The 17,121-nt window shown below is 32.5% G+C and overlaps 1 protein-coding gene across 5 annotated transcripts in view; it reads left to right on the forward strand.

Annotated features, from left to right (window-relative positions):
- LOC126883916 (cAMP-regulated phosphoprotein 21) overlaps nt 1-17,121 on the forward strand; it is a 398,508-nt gene that overhangs the window by 236,236 nt on the left and 145,151 nt on the right. For all 5 annotated transcript variants that reach the window (XM_050649638.1, XM_050649635.1, XM_050649637.1 and 2 more), the window contains exon 2: nt 10,148-10,204. The gene's annotated coding sequence lies outside the window, so the exon portion shown is untranslated. The remainder of the gene's footprint in view (nt 1-10,147; nt 10,205-17,121) is intronic.

Here is a 17,121-nt window from a genome sequence, read left to right on the forward strand (position 1 = left end):
TTCAACTGCCTCCGTGACTCCTGTTCTTCTTCTTATTTCAAGGTTCGGTACTTTATCTCTGATGGTAATACCTAACATTGATCTTTCCATAGCGCGTTGTGTAACTCTTATTTTATTTATTGTTCTTTTTGTCAGAGTTAGTGTTTCTGCACCATATGTAAGAACCGGCAAAACACACTGGTCAAAAACCTTTCTTTTTAAACAAACTGGAATATTAGACTTGAAAATGTTATTTAATCTACCGAAGGCAGCCCATGTGAGACCTATCCTTCTTTGTATTTCACTTGTCTGGTTATCTCTCTACTATGCCAATATGTATATCATATATGTACCTACATAATCAGTGTATGTAAATGGTTTTAGGTCTTTTTACGTCAATAATACAGTAGTGTAACTAGTACTTATCTATGTATGTGTTAAATACCAAATTACATTACATGTATGTGAATGAATACATTAGGTCAGTGGTTCCCAACCTTTTATGTCTGGCGACCCGCCTTCTGAGGTTTTTGCATATTCGCGACCCATCCCTCGCCCATGATGATATATAATGTACGCTACTCAGCTACTGTAAGAGCCACGCCGCGACCCACCTGAAATCTGCCCGCGACCCACTAGTGGGTCGCGACCCACCGGTTGGGAAACGCTGCATTAGGTAATTAATATGAAATGTATGCAATATGTAGATATGTAAATATTTTCTTATTAAAATGCATATATAACAAAATTACTTTTTTTTTCTTGAGAAATTAATAGCTTTTTCGTTGTTAATCCGTGTGGTCATCCTTAATCCATTGGTTGAATAGAAGTTTTATTGCCGTCGAGAAATGGATTGTTACATTCTTGTTCTTTTCTCTTCTTTTCGAATTTAACAAAGCCATAATTCACATCTTGCAAACAAGTAGGTACTCTCTGAGTGAATTCTAAATAAACTGCTTCTAACAATTTTATAACAGGCAACAGTGCCTTTGTGTAGACAAATAAAAATTATTTTATGACCCATGCATTTGTCGGCCATGCTAAAGATCGAATTGGTATTCGTAACAAAGTAATAAATATTTATTACCCTAATAATATCTAATTCAGCACTACAGGCCGTTGACGACAAACCATAATACCAAACATAATTTAAATTTTTAGTAAATTGTAAAAAAAAAATATTCTTTGACCTGCAAAATATGCTAATAAGCGGTATTATCTAGTTAGATCCTATTCTAATAAACAGATAAATTTATTAAGGAGTAAATGGAAATGTTTCGGGAACTTGAATTTATATTCCATAAACCGGGATATTCCTATAACAGGGATTCTAATAAGCGGGTTCGACTGTAGTTTCTAGAGGTATTCTGTGGTGGGCACTCAATAAGAAAGGAGTCCACGGTGAGTATGTAAAGATTTTGAACGACATGTATGAGGGAGTAACAACTAGTGTGAGGACAGCTGTGAAACATACAGATCAATTTCATGTGAAAGTAGGATTGCACCAAGGCTCGGTACCTACTTAGTCCTTATTTATTCTTATTATTGGTGGATGAGATAATAGGCGAAACTACAGGGTAACATACCTTGCTCCTTAAAGTATGCTTGTGATGTAGTGTTAGGAGGGAACAGTGAAAGCGACTTACAACATAAACTGGAACAGTGAACTCAAGATTTTGGGAAAAAGGTTTCTAAAACATAGTAAAACAAAAACAGAGTATTTGGCATGTTCATTTAAAGATGGAATTACTACAAATAAATTGATGTCATTGGATGGTGAAAAGTAATAGTTTTAACTAGAATCGGTATTACAGAGTAATGGGGAAATCTATGGAGATACATGCAGTAGGATTAGGGTTGGATGGATGAAACGAAAGGAAGCGAATGGTGTGTTGTGTGACAGAAAAATTCCAATGAAGCCGAAGGGGAAAATTCTATAAAAGAGCAATTAGACCAGCTATGACGTACGGAATTGAATGTTGGTCAGTTAAAAATAAAGAGGAACAACGGATGCATGTGGCGGAAATGAGAATGCTTAAGGAGATGACTGGAGTGACAAAAACGGATACAATTAAGAATGGGTATATTAGGGAAAGTCTAGAAGTGGCGCCAGTTGATGCCAAAATGATAGAACATAATTATGTTAAAATGGATTGTTCATGTTCACCGTCATAATTACTGATATGCGGGTTCAGGTAAGGAGTAGGAGAGGAAGACCAAAGAAAACGTGCAGGAAGAAGCTTAGGTAGGACATGTTGTTAAAATTATTGATATTTCTATGACCTAAGATACCAGCTCTAAGAGCGGCTAATATTTGGGTAAAAATATGTTGAGTTTTTTGGTAGGATTGATTCTTGACGTCATAAAATTTATGACGTTCGCCGTGATATGTTTTAGTAGAAGTGTAAGTATAGTATAATACACGACTGAATAAAACGATTTTTATCGTTTAGTTTACATTGGCAAGCGTTTAAAATCTTTAATTTCCAAAAGCGATAAATGCCCTATTAAATGAACCCCTCGTCATTTCCGATGTATCGTTTATGAATGCAGTAATAACCAAAGCTGAACCGAGATCGGAATTCCAGTCATTAAAAAAATTAATGGCACACGTAAAATAAATTTAGAGCATCTCTGCCGTATGGAAAAACATTTGCTGATACTGAAAATTACATTTCGCACTTGCCCTCGGTATCATCAAAGTGGGTAAATTGACCTGAATCGAGTGGCTAAAATGTATTGATCCAGACACGTAATTTTGTTCGTATATTCATCAAGAGAGGCAATCAGATTATATACCTATATAAAAAAAAAGGTAGCTAGACGACTAAATATCAAAGGGATTTTTCGGCTTATAGAGGGACATTTGCCTGTTATTCATCTTCGTCCTTTCAGACGACTGAAAGAAATAAAGTCAAGCCTGGTCCATATTATTATTATTATATGTATATTTTAACAGGACTGTATCGATATATAAAAATCGATTTTACCTACTTGATATTTTTCTCAGTAAATTTATATTTAATTACAGTACTAGTGGAGTCAATAGTCAATGCAGTTTTTACTTACGAAAATAATTAAATAATATAGAACTTTTCATAAATTCATTAAGAACCTTAATTCTGATTGTGGCCTTTTCAATTCTGATGGGCAAACTCAAGGGTCTCTTATGGATTTTTGGCTGCTGATTACGAATTTCGATGGTGGATTTCGATCGGAGTGGTCAAAAAATTGTTATAAACTTAATTGTCTATAAATTGTTTATAAGGCTCTAGCTACTCTAGCACCTATAGGCGAACGGCGGCAACCCCTAAAATTACAATATACCGACCACGAAAATCTATTCGATTTTTGAGCTCATCCCCTTCACCCCCAAACAACCCTTTAATTGATTCAACTTAAAAGAAAAATGCTGAGAAAAATTAAAATATATCGTATCGTGGATATAATTCATATAGGGTATACATTCTAATAGGCGAGCGGCAGCAACCACTAAAATGATGTTATACCGACCACGAAAATCAGCTTTCCGGTAAATGACCAATTTTGGTCATTCTTTATGTTTTCGAGGTCGCTGAATCCGAATATGAAGTTTATTTTTATCTAAAATAGGTGGAACATGTTTAAAAATCAAATGTTATGCAAAAATGCGAAAAATCAATTTTGATGATTTTGAAATTTAACTTTCTGTATCTTTGGTCGCTGTAAATATTTCCTTTCGAAAATTTTACTGTATTATCTTTAAAGTATTTAGATAACAATGAAATTTGTCCAAAATGTTGAAAAAAATTAAAAGAGGAGTTGTTAATTTTTAAACATTTTGTCGTCGGATTTCGTTCGTTTCATGTTTACTTAAAAAAGTTGAGTGACAAACTTTTTAGTTTGTAATTTTAACCAACACAGCATTAAAACATAACTCATGAAGAAGTTTTCTGGAAAATGTCAAGTCAAAATATGCAATAGGAAAAAAGTTATGTGATTTTATAGACGAGTAGACTCCCCCAAAAAGCGCTTATTTCTCGAGATACTGACGACGGTGTGATAAATGGCTAATTTTGGTCATACGTGTCATAGACCAGGGCGCATCTGTAAAAATATTGGTACATTTGGACGTTGAGATGTGACTCAAATTTTTTTGCAGAAATTGCTTGAAAATAAATCAAATAATAATATTTGAGTTATCCTCCCTCTCAAAAAGGTCCGGAACATTGTTTAAATAATCAAAATGTCAAAAAATTAAGGAAAAATCCGATTTTTTTCTTGGTTTTTTGATTATAACTTTAACAGTATTCATTTCCGAGAAAAGTTGTACTGAAATAAAAGTTGCGTAATTAAATTTCCTTCAATATAGAATTGGTTAAATATTTAAAAAAATAGACCTTGTTGCAAAATAGCTATAATTGTGAAAAAAAACATACAAAAACAAGTATTTGCATTTTACGTTTTTCAACCATTTATGCTACACTTACGACCTTCATATTTCACCGTGAAAAACTTTATGATACAGTAAAACAATACTGTAAATTTCATTAAGATCGGTTCAATAGATTTTGCAAAATAAATTTTGCAATCCAGCTTTCGTAAAAAAATTAATTTCTTCAAAATGTTACAGGACTGAAAATAAAGCAGATAGCAAGTTGAAATTTTTTTTGCATATAGAAGTGTACTGTACCTTTCATTTGCAATTTTGCCAAATTAAAATCGATTAACACCACGGCGTCAGGAATTTTTTTAAATAAACATTAATTATTGGTGCTACGCGCAGGACAGCGGATAGTTTGCTCTGATTGGGCATTCCAATGACCTTTGATAATTATTGATAAATTTTAATTTTTATTACATTTCGATATAAATAAATAAATTTGTTTATTGCAAAATAAAAACACATACTCTATCCTTTGAAATAACACTTTTATTCACAAAAACTTTCTTTGTTCATATATTTTAACTTAAATAATAAAAGTTTATTATTTTTAAACATATGCAATTGTTTAAACAATATTTCACAAACAATAATAAAATTAGTTTGATTTTTGTGGAATTAAAATATTAAAATACAACAAAATATAGAATAAGATAATAATATATTAGATAAAGATTGGAAGAAATTTTGGTGGAAATCAACTTGTGTGAATCGAACACCGCTGTCCTGCGCGTAGCACCAAAAATTATTGTTTATTTCAAAAATTTTCTGACGCCGTGGTAATTAATCGATTTTAATTTTGAAAATTGCAAATGAAAGGTACAGTACATTTCTATAAGCAAAAAAAATTTCAACTTGCTATCTGCTTTATTTTCAGTCCTGTAACATTTTGAAAAAATGAATTTTTTTTGCGAAAGCTGGATTGCAAAATTTATTTTGCAAAATGTATTGAACCGATCCTAATGAAATTTACAGTATTGTTTTACTGTATCATAAAGTTTTTCTGGGTGAAATATGAAGGTCCTAAGGGTAGCATAAATGGTTGAAAAACGTAAAATGCAAATACTTGTTTTTGTATGGTTTTTTCGCAATTATTGCTATTTTGCAACTAGGGTGACTATTTTTTAAATTTTTTACCAATTCTATATTGTAGGAAAATTAATTACGCAACTTTTATGTCAGTACAACTTTTCTCGGAAATGAATACTTTTAAAGTTATAATCAAAAAACCAAGAAAAAAATCGAATGTTTCCTTCAATTTTTGACATTTTGATTATTTAAACAATGTTCCGGACCTTTTTGAGAGGGAGGATAACTCAAATATTATTATTTGATTTATTTTCAAGCAATTTCTGCAAAAAAATTTGAATCACCTCTCAACGTCCATCTCAAAACAGATGCGCCCTGGACTATCATATATTTTTGATGGTGCTGAAAACGAAAATGAGGTTTAATTTGAATTTTAAGTGGGGGAGCATTATCAAAATTGAAATTTTACCCTAAAAATAAAAAAAATATATCACATTTTTCTTAAAATTAAAAGTGTTGCACCATTTTTTTTCTATGAAACATTTTGTTCTTTGTACTCTATATTTTAACATAAACTTGATTAAAAAGCTAAATTTCAAATTCTGTCACTTAACTTTTGCGATTAAACTTTGCAATTCAAGCATCTGCGCCTTTTACTTAAAAAAGTTTATAACTTTTATTGTAAAAAGACTGAAAGATTAAAACAGGTCCCATTGTCTTCAGAAATGTAAGATATATATACTATAAAAAATTCAAAAAAAAAATTGAAATGGAACAGAGTTGTAGCGAGTTAAAAGAAAAACAAAGTGATTTATTTTTCTTTTATTTTTAGGGTAAAATTGAGATTTTGACAATGTCCCCCACATAGATTTCAAAATAAACCTCATTTTCTTTTTCAGCACCATCAAAAATATAAAGTATGACCAAAATTAGCCATTCAAGACACCGTTCTCTGATCGAGAAATAAGGTGTGCCGCTTGTCTATAAAGTCACATAACTTTTTTCCTATTACATATTTTGACTTGAAATTTTCCAGAAAACGTCTTCATGAGTTACGTTTTAATGATGTGTTGGTTAAAATTACAAACTAAAAAGTTTGTCACTCAACTTTTTTAAGTAAACATAAAACTAACGAAATCCGACTACAAAATGTTTAAAAATTAACAACTCCTCTTTTAATTGTTTTAAACATTTCAGAAAAATCTCATTATTATCTAAATACTTTAAAGATGACACAGCAAAATTTACAACGGAATTTTATTTCATAAGGATTTCGGATTTCAAAAGGAAATATTTACAACGACCAAAGATACAGCGTGTTAAAGTTGAAAAATTTTCAAAATTTATTTTTCACATTTTTGCTTAAAATTTGATTTATGCATATGTTCCACCAATTCTAGATAAAAATAAACTTCATATTCGGATTCAGCGACCTCGAAGACATAAAGAATGATCAAAATTTGCCATTCGCCTATCATGGTCGCTTTTTCGATTTCTAAGTCTCAAACTCAAATTAGGGTGTGTCGCTCGTCACTAGCTCATAAACTAAAAGAGGTAAGAAAAAATGTTTCAAATAAAATTTGTTACTTAATAAAAAATTTAAAAAAATGGCCTTTACCAAACTTAAATCCAATAATTAGAGCTCAAGTATTGTAAAATGACTGCCTAATGCAAATTGAAATTTGCAAAATAAATATTTTTTTCTACGAGCGTGCAAAAAATTTACCTTTCCGCACGCGTTTTAGTTTGGAAAGTTTTACTTTTCCGCATTACATATTGTGCTTTTAATGCCCAATTGCTTAACAATAATTCAACAAGTCAACTTTTTAACAATTTTATTATTATGAAATACAAAATATGCAATATTAATTATATCTATGTATTATTTACAATGTTTATATTGAACGTACAACTGCTTGAATTGTGCAAATTAATTGCGGATGATAACAGATTTTTTGAGGTGGTGAAAGGAGCCGGTAGTTCTACCTCTTCATCCTCCGTAGGAACGGTCATCGGAATCAGTGAATGTTTATTTGTTGAAGCGGCAGCTGATTTTTGACAGGATAATATTTGGTTAGACATGTTGTTTCTTAATTCCGTGGATTCTTCCAAATATCTGTATTGGTATACACCATTCATTACTGCATAACAGGTATTTAGGCACCGCATTGACTTTTAATTCGGGATTATTATAAGTTATTAGCGTTATTTTTAATTCAATTAATTGATTAAGATTTTTGGTCATTTTTTAAACGCTCGTAGAAAAAATATTGTTCCTAACTCTTGCGGAAAGTCTCTTTTCCGCACTCGACTGCTTGCCGAACACCGCTTCGCGTCGTTCGGCAAACTGCAATCGCGTCCTATAATTATACCTAAATAAAGTTAATTTTAAGTGGGAAACTATTCATTTCTATTAGGATTGTAACATGAGGGTTTAATTTTTACATTTCAAAAAGAAAAAAGCAGATAGCGACTTTATTTTCGTGATAAATCAGTCAGTTCTTATGCAAAAAACTTTTATCAGAGCTTATTTGAAAGGTTTTTTAATGAAATTTAAAAGATGTCTCTTAAGTTTTCCCAAAAAATTGCAACACATTCGAATTATTTGAGATTAAAGATTCTCCATTTCGATGTTCTTCGAAAATAACCATCCTTTGAAGAGCAATATCTCAGTCGTTATTGGGTTTACATAGATCTTTCAGACGCAAATATCTTTGTTTTTTTTTTTTGATTAGTTACAATTTTGTACTGAATTATTTTTAATTATTTTTTCTATAAAATTAATTTTTTTTAAGTTATTCATGAAAAACTGTTATAAAACGTGAGTTTTTTTAATGAAAAATGCATAGTTTCAATCGCAAATAACTTCGAAAGTGTCAATTTTGCAAAAAAAATTTATGGAACAAAATTTACTCAGAATTCGTCACTCTATTGATTTCCATAGTTATTTTGATTTAAAAAATTTCATCCTCTAGTTGGGGTTGTTTTCACCCCCAGGGTAAAAGCGCAGTTCGGCATAGGGTAGATTTTGACAAAGGTTATAATTACTACCTAAATCCAAATTTTCAAGGAAATCGACCTATATACATAGTGCACTGAACTACTAACAAGTAGGCACAGGGTACATTTAGTATGATAGAATTGATCCAAAAGATGGCATAACCCAGACATCCAAAGTGAAAGTTATCGTTCAACACCAAATTGTTCTATATGGTCCACATAATGTTCAGAAAAAAGTCACACCATTTTGAGCGTCGGGTTTGGGGGGAGAGGGGGGAGAAATCGGTAAATTCGTAGTTTTTTTACGTTTTTCATCAATATTTCTAAAACTGTGCGGTTTAGCATGAACAACCTTCTATATAAAAATGTTCTACATTAAATTTGAAATAAAAAAGGTCCCATGCATAATCTTTCTAAAATGAACGGTTCCAAAGTTACGGAGGTAGTATAGTATAATTGGTCCAAAAAAGGCCTAACCCAGACATCCAAAATAAAAGTTTTCCTCCTACACCAAATTGTTCTATATGGTCCACATATGGTTCAGTAAAAAGTTACACCATGTTGAGCGTCCGGTTTGGGGGGGAGATGGGGGAGACGTCGGTAAATTAGTAGTTTTTTTTTACGTTTTTCATCAATATTTCTAAAACTATACTGTAGCGTAAAGAATGTTCTACATAAAATTTAAAGCAAAAAAGGTCCTATACATAATTGTTATACAATCAACGGTTCCAGAGTTACGGAGGGTGAAAAGTGGAGGTTTTCGATACATTTTATATTTTTTGGGCAATTTGATGATGATTTTGGGTGGTGAGGTTGACGTTTCTACAAGGGCTTATCACTAACATACCATCGGCCACTGAAATAGCAAATTTGATTTATAAAACACAATCCTATTAAAGAAAATCAGTAGGAAATTGCCCAAAAAATATAAAAAGTATCGAAAACCTCCACTTTTCACCCTCCGTAACTCTGGAAATGTTGATTTTATAACAATTATGTATAGGACATTTTTTGTTTGAAATTTTATGTAGAACATTTTTGTATAGATCATTGTTTACGCTAAAGCATAGTTTTAGAAATATTGACGAAAAACGTCAAACCGGACACTCAAAATGGTGTAACTTTTTACTGAACAATATGTGGACCATATAGAGCAATTTGGTGTTGGAGGAAAACTTTTACCTTGGATGTTTAGGTTAGGCCTTTTTTTGGACCAATTATACTGTACTACCTCAGTAACTTAGAAACAGTTCATTTTAGAAGGATTATGCATAGGACCTTTTTTATTTCAAATTTAATGTAGAACAGTTTTGTATAGAAGGTTGTTCATGCTAAATCGTATAGTTTTAGAAATACATATTTACGAAAAACGTAAAAAACTGCGAATTTACCGATTTCTCCCCCCTCTCCCCCCCCCCAAACCCGACGCTCAAAATGGTGTGACTTTTTTCTGAACATTATGTGGACCATATAGAACAATTTGGTGTTGGGGGATAACTTTCACTTTGGATGTCTGGGTTTGGGTCTAGTTATACCATACTAATTTGATTTAAATTGAAAGCACCGTCCGCGTCCGTCGCTCAGTCCTGGTTTCTACCAAAATGTACTAGCTGTTGCATTATTAAAGAAATTTAAATAAAAATACATACATTTTACGTGTACTATTTACCACTGTTTAATTAACAATGTTATTATAGTGTCAAATTTTTGTTACAGGTTAACATCGAGACCAAAGGGGCAATAATTTTTACGTATGGAATATAATATAGATTTGTAAGTATTAATAAGTAGATTACTATTTCTTTCAGCTATTATGTTCTGTTGCATACAGTTTTTTTCACCCTTTTGGGCTGATTTAATATTGATAGCCATTAAAGTAATGATCCAAGAGCTGTGAGACATTTTTGAGTAGGTATTTTAGGCAACCTGAAAATTTTTCAGGTGACTCTTCCATGATAACCTAATACGAAAATGCCGGTCTGGCTGGAGGGTAGCGGTTATTTTCCCCAAAAATCCCCCCAAAGTTAAAAAAAGGCCAAAAATTGTTATTACAAAAACTATCATTGACGTGACTTTAAAATAAATTTAAATATTCAAATATAAATAAAATAAACAAGCCAGGCGGTTTAAGGGCGATTTTAATTCTGCAAGATACTTGCATGGGCGTCCCAGGATTATTTTCAGGGGATGCATCTGAACTTCAGAAGATTTCATCTGAATCTGTACATACTATTAACGAGTATAAAATATACAACTATACATACATAGCTATGTATATTCCTTACGGACAGGCAGATGCAATTGTTATTTTGACAGGGTATTCTTTAATATTAAAAATAAATAATCTAAAGACAGGTTTTTTTGGTGAAATTTTCCAACTGCCAGGTGATCAAACAAATTACGCGTGCATATAAATGAAAAGCGCTATAGGTAAGCAGCAGTGTGAGAAAGGGCGTAATACTGATAGCTGTTTGCGTCCTCTGTTCTATCGGACCGAGTCCGTTCGCTCGAGAAAAATCACGTGACCTGGCGATACCCATGTTGTTGTGCCTCGAAACGTTAGAGTAATTATTATATATTATAGTTTTTTAAGTAACTTTTTGTTAATTAAAGGAAAATAATACGTACTATACAATAGATTTTGCAAATATGATAGAAAAAGACAAATTTATTATTATAAATATATAGGTAGAAAAGTAAAAAACTATAAGCTAAATAAATTCGGTGTCCGAATCTTGTACTTCTTCTTCAAACTCCTCATCTGAGCTTAAATATTCATTCTCTTCTTCTTCGTCAAACTCGTCAGTCGAAGCCCGCACAATCACGGGCGCATCTGAAGAAAGACTTGCCATTGGTGAGATGTGGTGTTATCGAATAATGTAAAAAATATCATGGATACAACACATAGCAAACATGGAAACATTAAGAAAGATGAAAAAGGAAAAAGAAATACTCAACACTATGAAGGAAAAAAATGAGCTACTTTGGTCTTATATTAAGAAATAAAAAACCTGATGTGATAAGTATTGGTTATATAAGTAAGAATACGTAGCAACTCAATTAATTAATCACTAATTAATTTTTAATTAACTCTAAATACATATTACAACTATTTACAGATCAGGTAGAAGAGGAATCTGAGTCTCGAGTGGAGTCTGACGAAGAAAAAGAGAACGAATATTTAATCTCAGATGAGGAGTTTGAAGAAGTACAAGATTCGGACACAGAATTAATTTAGTTTATAGTTTTATGCTTTTCTACCTATATATTTATAATAATAAATTTTGTCTTTTTCTATCATATTTGCAAAATCTATTGTATAGTCCGTATTATTTTCCTTTAATAAAAAAAAAGTTACTTACAACAACATGTGTATCGCCAGGTCGTCACGTGATTTTTCTTGAGTTAACGGACTCGCTCAGTTACAACAGAGGACGCAAACAGCTATCGGTATACGCTCTTTCTCGTACTGGTGCTTACCTATAGCGCTTTTCATTTATATGCACGCGTAATTTGTTTGATCACATGGCAGTTGGAAAATTTCAACAAAAAAAACCTGTCTTTTTTAGAATATTTATTTTTAATATTAAAAAATACCCTGTCAAAATAACAATTGCACCTCCCTGTCCGAAAGGAATGTACATAGCTATGCATGTATAGTTGTATATTTTATACTCGTTAATAGTATGTACAGATTCAGATGAAATCTTCTGAAGTTCAGATGCATCCCCTGAAAATAATCCTTGGACGCCCATGCAAGTATCTTGCAGAGTCAAAATCGCCCTCAAATCGCCTGGCTTGTTTATTTTCTTTATATTTGAATATTTAAATTTATTTTAAAGTCACGTCAATGATATTTTTTGTAATAACAATTTTTACCCTTTTTTAACTTTGGGGGGATTTTTGGGGAAAATAACCGCTACGCTCCAGCCAGACCGGCATTTTTGTATTAGGCTATCATGGAAAAGTCACCTGAAAAATTTTCAGGTTGCCTAAAATACCTACTCAAAAATGTCTCACAGCTCTTATACTATAAGATGAAAGTGTCAATCAAATCAAATTACCAATGTGTATATTATATTCTCAATCTTTTTTTCTTTCTTTCTTCTCTTTGTTTAGACATGACCGTATGTTTTTCAATATGCCTCCAGTAAGTTGTGATTCCATCGTTTTCGTGGTTTTCCCATTGATCGTCTTCTGATTGGGATTGGGGAACGATCTCTCGCCGTCTTTACTACTCTCATTTGTTGTTATCATTCGGCTTATATGATCGTTCCATTGTACTCTGCTCTTTCTAACCCTGTCCGTCATGTTCTTCACTTTGCATCTCCGTCGTATATATGTATATGTTACCGTTAAAACCCGATTTCAGTTAAAACCCGAATTAAACTAGGAAAAACTAGTTGTTATAACTGTGCGCTTTAGACAATTCTAGTTTTTACTATACTCCGGTCAACTTACGCATCCGAGGCTACAAAAATTACCATCAAGCTGAAAATTGGCAGGATTGTTAAAAATACCATCATAAATGAAATCTAAAAAGTCCTCATAAATCCGACCCCTGCTAAAAATTTTACGCGGGGTCAAAGGTCACCAAATATGGTTTTTAGCGATTTTCAGCGAAACGGTAAGTTCTATGGTAAAATTAGTGCTAACAAAAAATGTAGATTAGATAATTATCTATAAAAAATTCCTTATTACTTTTTTTCCTGGGCGCCACCGTTTTTGAGATATAACGATTCAAAAAGTGGTAATCGTCATAATATGCGCACACGTTTCCAGGTACCACCTTTGAGGTAGTGTACTTAGCGCGTTTTTTAACGTGGTTTTCCCAGTAGGCCTATTCCACGGATCTGTTATGATTCTGTTTAATTTAAAGCTATTTAATAATTGATATTGGCAAGGGTTAAAAATGATTAAACTTTATATAAAGCGGTATAAATTAAAAAAAAGGGAAATTTATCAAACTGGTTCATAATTTTCTAATACTTCTGCTTCCCTTGTTCTTCTTCTCATTGTTCTTCTTCCTCTTCTTCATCTTCTAGTTCTTCTTCTTCTTCTTGTTCTTCTTCTTCTTGTTGTTGTTCATCCTGGGTGCAAGTAAATTGTCCCAATAATGACACATCGCATGGCTCCTCGATAGAATCAAATGAATCCTCAATTGTTGGTGATTCAACATTGAAGCACGACCGGTTTTGACAATTAGTGCATGCTACCGAACAAAACTGTACAACTTTTTTGCAACCACATTGAGCGCTACATCCCTTTTTACAGTTGCAAAAAATTGTGTTCAGGAGTTTTTCCGGCGCAGGCGGGAGTAAAGTTTGAATTGGTTCTAATGAACTGTCGACTAATTTCCATCCCCAGTCTTTAGGATCTAGCTGATAACCAAGCCACACTTGAACTTGGTAATATACCCGAAAAAGATGTTGATGAGCAGCCGCTGAGGTTGGAGGAAGACAAGATAACTTCACTTGTTTTTTGTTTCGAGTACTTTTAAAAAAACATGCATATCGAAACTTATCTAAGCACGTAGTTTTCTTAGGCGCTCCATACATTGAGAATTGAGAGAGATGAGATAGCCATTTTTTTCACGCTCTTCATTACATTCCTGGCCGCAAAATAAGCATTGTTTTTTAAAACAAAAAGCTGGTTCACTTACACGTGCTCTAGTAAGAGGAGGACTTTTGGTCGATGTACTGGCTTCTTGTTTTTCATATTGTCTTTTAATAGCTGCAGCAATAGAACACTTTCGAGTATAACTTTTACGACACTCCACATGTATGGTCACAGATTTCTGCTGTTAAAGAAATTCTAAAAATCCATCAGCTCTTTCAGTACTTTCATTGATTAATGTTTTTATACCACGTTCAACGGTAACAATTTCACCTTCAGTTAAAATTTTAGCGCAAATAAAACAATATTCTGACATTTTTGTTATAACAATGAAAATAACACGAAATACACGATAAAAAAAATATAGGTTTAACACGTATTTTCACTCCGGAGTAGTACTCAAGACTAATTAATACCTCGAGGGTGTCATCTACTTGAAGGATTTCGCCACCCAGGAAAATTACGGTGTAATTTGCATAAGTATTTATTAGTACTTAGCAATAAATATTTTGCCTAGAAAGTTGTCTTTCATTATTATGTTCAAACCCTTCTGAGAAGAGAATAGGTAGGGTGATTAGATTAGCTGACGAACGTGTTTATTCCGACAAAACCCATCTTTGCAAATTGAACTAAGGCGCATAAATAAAAAGAATTATTATAAGTTAATACTTTGCCATTTGTTGTATTTTGTTGTGTATTTTTGTTGGGATTAAGCCGTGAAATTCAAATAATTCTTATTATTTTCGCGTTACATTCACTTTGTAAAGATTTTTTTGTTGGCACTGTAATATAAATACAGCTTATGGATTGCATCCCTCGGTAGACCGCAAGCTGTATAGTAAAAACATTATCATATTTATAATCTTATATTATTATGTGTAATATAAGTTAAGTTGACCGTAGAATATTATGTTTACTTGTATTACAGCTTCAGTGATGTATATACCTGGTGTACTAATACATATATTATGACGATTAGAAGTCTTTCAACTCTTTGAATCGTTGTATCTCAAAAACAGTGCCTCTTAGGAAAAAAACTATCAAGATATTTTTTATAGATAATTATCTAATCTACATTTTTTGTTTGAGCTAATTTTACGATAAAACTTACCGTTTCGCTGAAAATCGCTAAAAACCATATTTGGTGACCTTTGACCCCGCGTAAATTTTTTAGCAGAGGTCGGATTTATGAGGACTTTTTAGATTTCATTTATGATGGTATTTTGAACAATACTGCCAATTTTCAGCTTGATGGTAATTATTGTAGCCTCACTCCTATTTTTGAGTCGTAACTAGACCGGTCTACTAGTCAAAACTACATTTGACTGCTAAATTCAGTTAAAACTAGAAATCTGAAACGAATTTCAGTTAGATTAGTTTATAATAGTTCAAACTAGTTTTTACTAGCACAACTAACGAATACCAGTAAAAATCGTTGCGAGAAGAGACAAAAATATGATTTGGCTTGTTTGGTGTAGCGCTAATGACGAAGGCGGCCGGTGAGAAATAAACTGTTACCTATAGTGTGTGCAACTCTTGTTGATTGTTCTGCATCGTTTTTATTAGTTAGAGCAGAGTAGTTGCGAGCAGAGATATAAAATGAATAGTCGCTGTCAGGTAGATTTGATCGATATACAATAGCAAGAAGATCAAAGCTACAAGTTTATTATGGTTGTTCAGGATTTGAGATCGGAAAATGAAGAGTCTGGTGTGGAAGAGGTCGGTCTTATTGGAGAACATCAAATTTTGTTAGCTAGAAAGGAAGCATACGAGAGTTCGAAAACGCAAGCTAAACAAATTAAATTATTTAGTGAGTTTTAGTTGAATCTGGAAATTACTGAAAATTTTAGTAAAAACTAAAAACTAGTTTTGACTGAAATGTGTTTAGTTTCAACTAGAATACTTACTTACTTACTTAATCCAGAACTCGTCTACCTTTCGGTGTGAGTTGTTACGGAGTTAGGTTCTCCGTCGTTTTCTTCCACATTTCCTTCCATTTCCTTCTATCCATGGCCAATGCTTTTGTTTCCTCCCATTGTATTCCTCTTTTGTCGGCCGCTTCCCTCACTTCTTCTGTCCGCGTCTTTCTTGGTCGGCCTCTCTTCTTTCTTCCCATATCTCTCGCTTCATATATCTGTCTTACTATTTTTTCTTCTCCTCTTCTCAGTACATGTCCGAGCCATCTAAGTTGTCCTTGTTCGATTGTTGTTGTAACTGGGTGTATTTTCAGATTTTGTCTAAAGGTTTGATTTCTAATTTTATCTTTCCTTGTTTTTCCCTCTATTGTTCTCAAAAATCTCATTTCTGTGCTTATTAGTCTATTCGTTTACCTTTTTGTTAATGCCCAAGATTCACAGGCATAGGTTAGAGTGGGTTTCACAATCTATTTTACTATTTCGGTTTTTATATTCTTAGGTATTTCTTTCTTTTTTAAAAAGTTACTCTTAATACTATTGTACAGCTTACCAGTCTTTCCAATTCTTTCATTTATCTCATCTTCTAATTTTCCATTCCGGCTTATGATTACCCCCAAATACTTATATCTGTCTACCTGTTTAAGTTGCTTGCCATCTACTTCTATTTTGTGTTTTCCGTTGTGTCTTCCAATTATCATTGTTTTTGATTTTTCTTTGTTTATTTTCATGTTTCTGATTTTTAGCTCTTCATACAATATGTTAATATTTTCTTGTAATTGTTTTTCTGACTCCCCAATGATCACCAGGTCGTCTGCATAGCATAGTTCTGTCATTTGTATCATTCTCAACTTCCAGTATCCTACATTATGTTTTCTCCATTTGTGTTTGCAGTTTTTTATTACGTCATCTAGTACTAGGTTAAAGAGTAGTGGACTCAGGACACAACCCTGTTTTAATCCAATGTTGCTGTCGAATACTTTTGATTTTTCATTTCTTGTCCTTACATAGCTTTTCGTTGTTTCATATAAACTCTGGATGCATCCGATTAGACCTTGTTCAATTTTTCTCTTCTCTAGTATTTTCCAAATATCTTCTCTTTTAATTCTGTCGAAAGCTTTTTCCATATCTATGAAACATGCATGTATTTCTTTTGCTGTT

This window comes from Diabrotica virgifera, chromosome 4 (genome assembly GCF_917563875.1).
Source record: "Diabrotica virgifera virgifera chromosome 4, PGI_DIABVI_V3a".
NCBI classification, from domain to species: Eukaryota; Metazoa; Arthropoda; class Insecta; order Coleoptera; family Chrysomelidae; genus Diabrotica; species Diabrotica virgifera.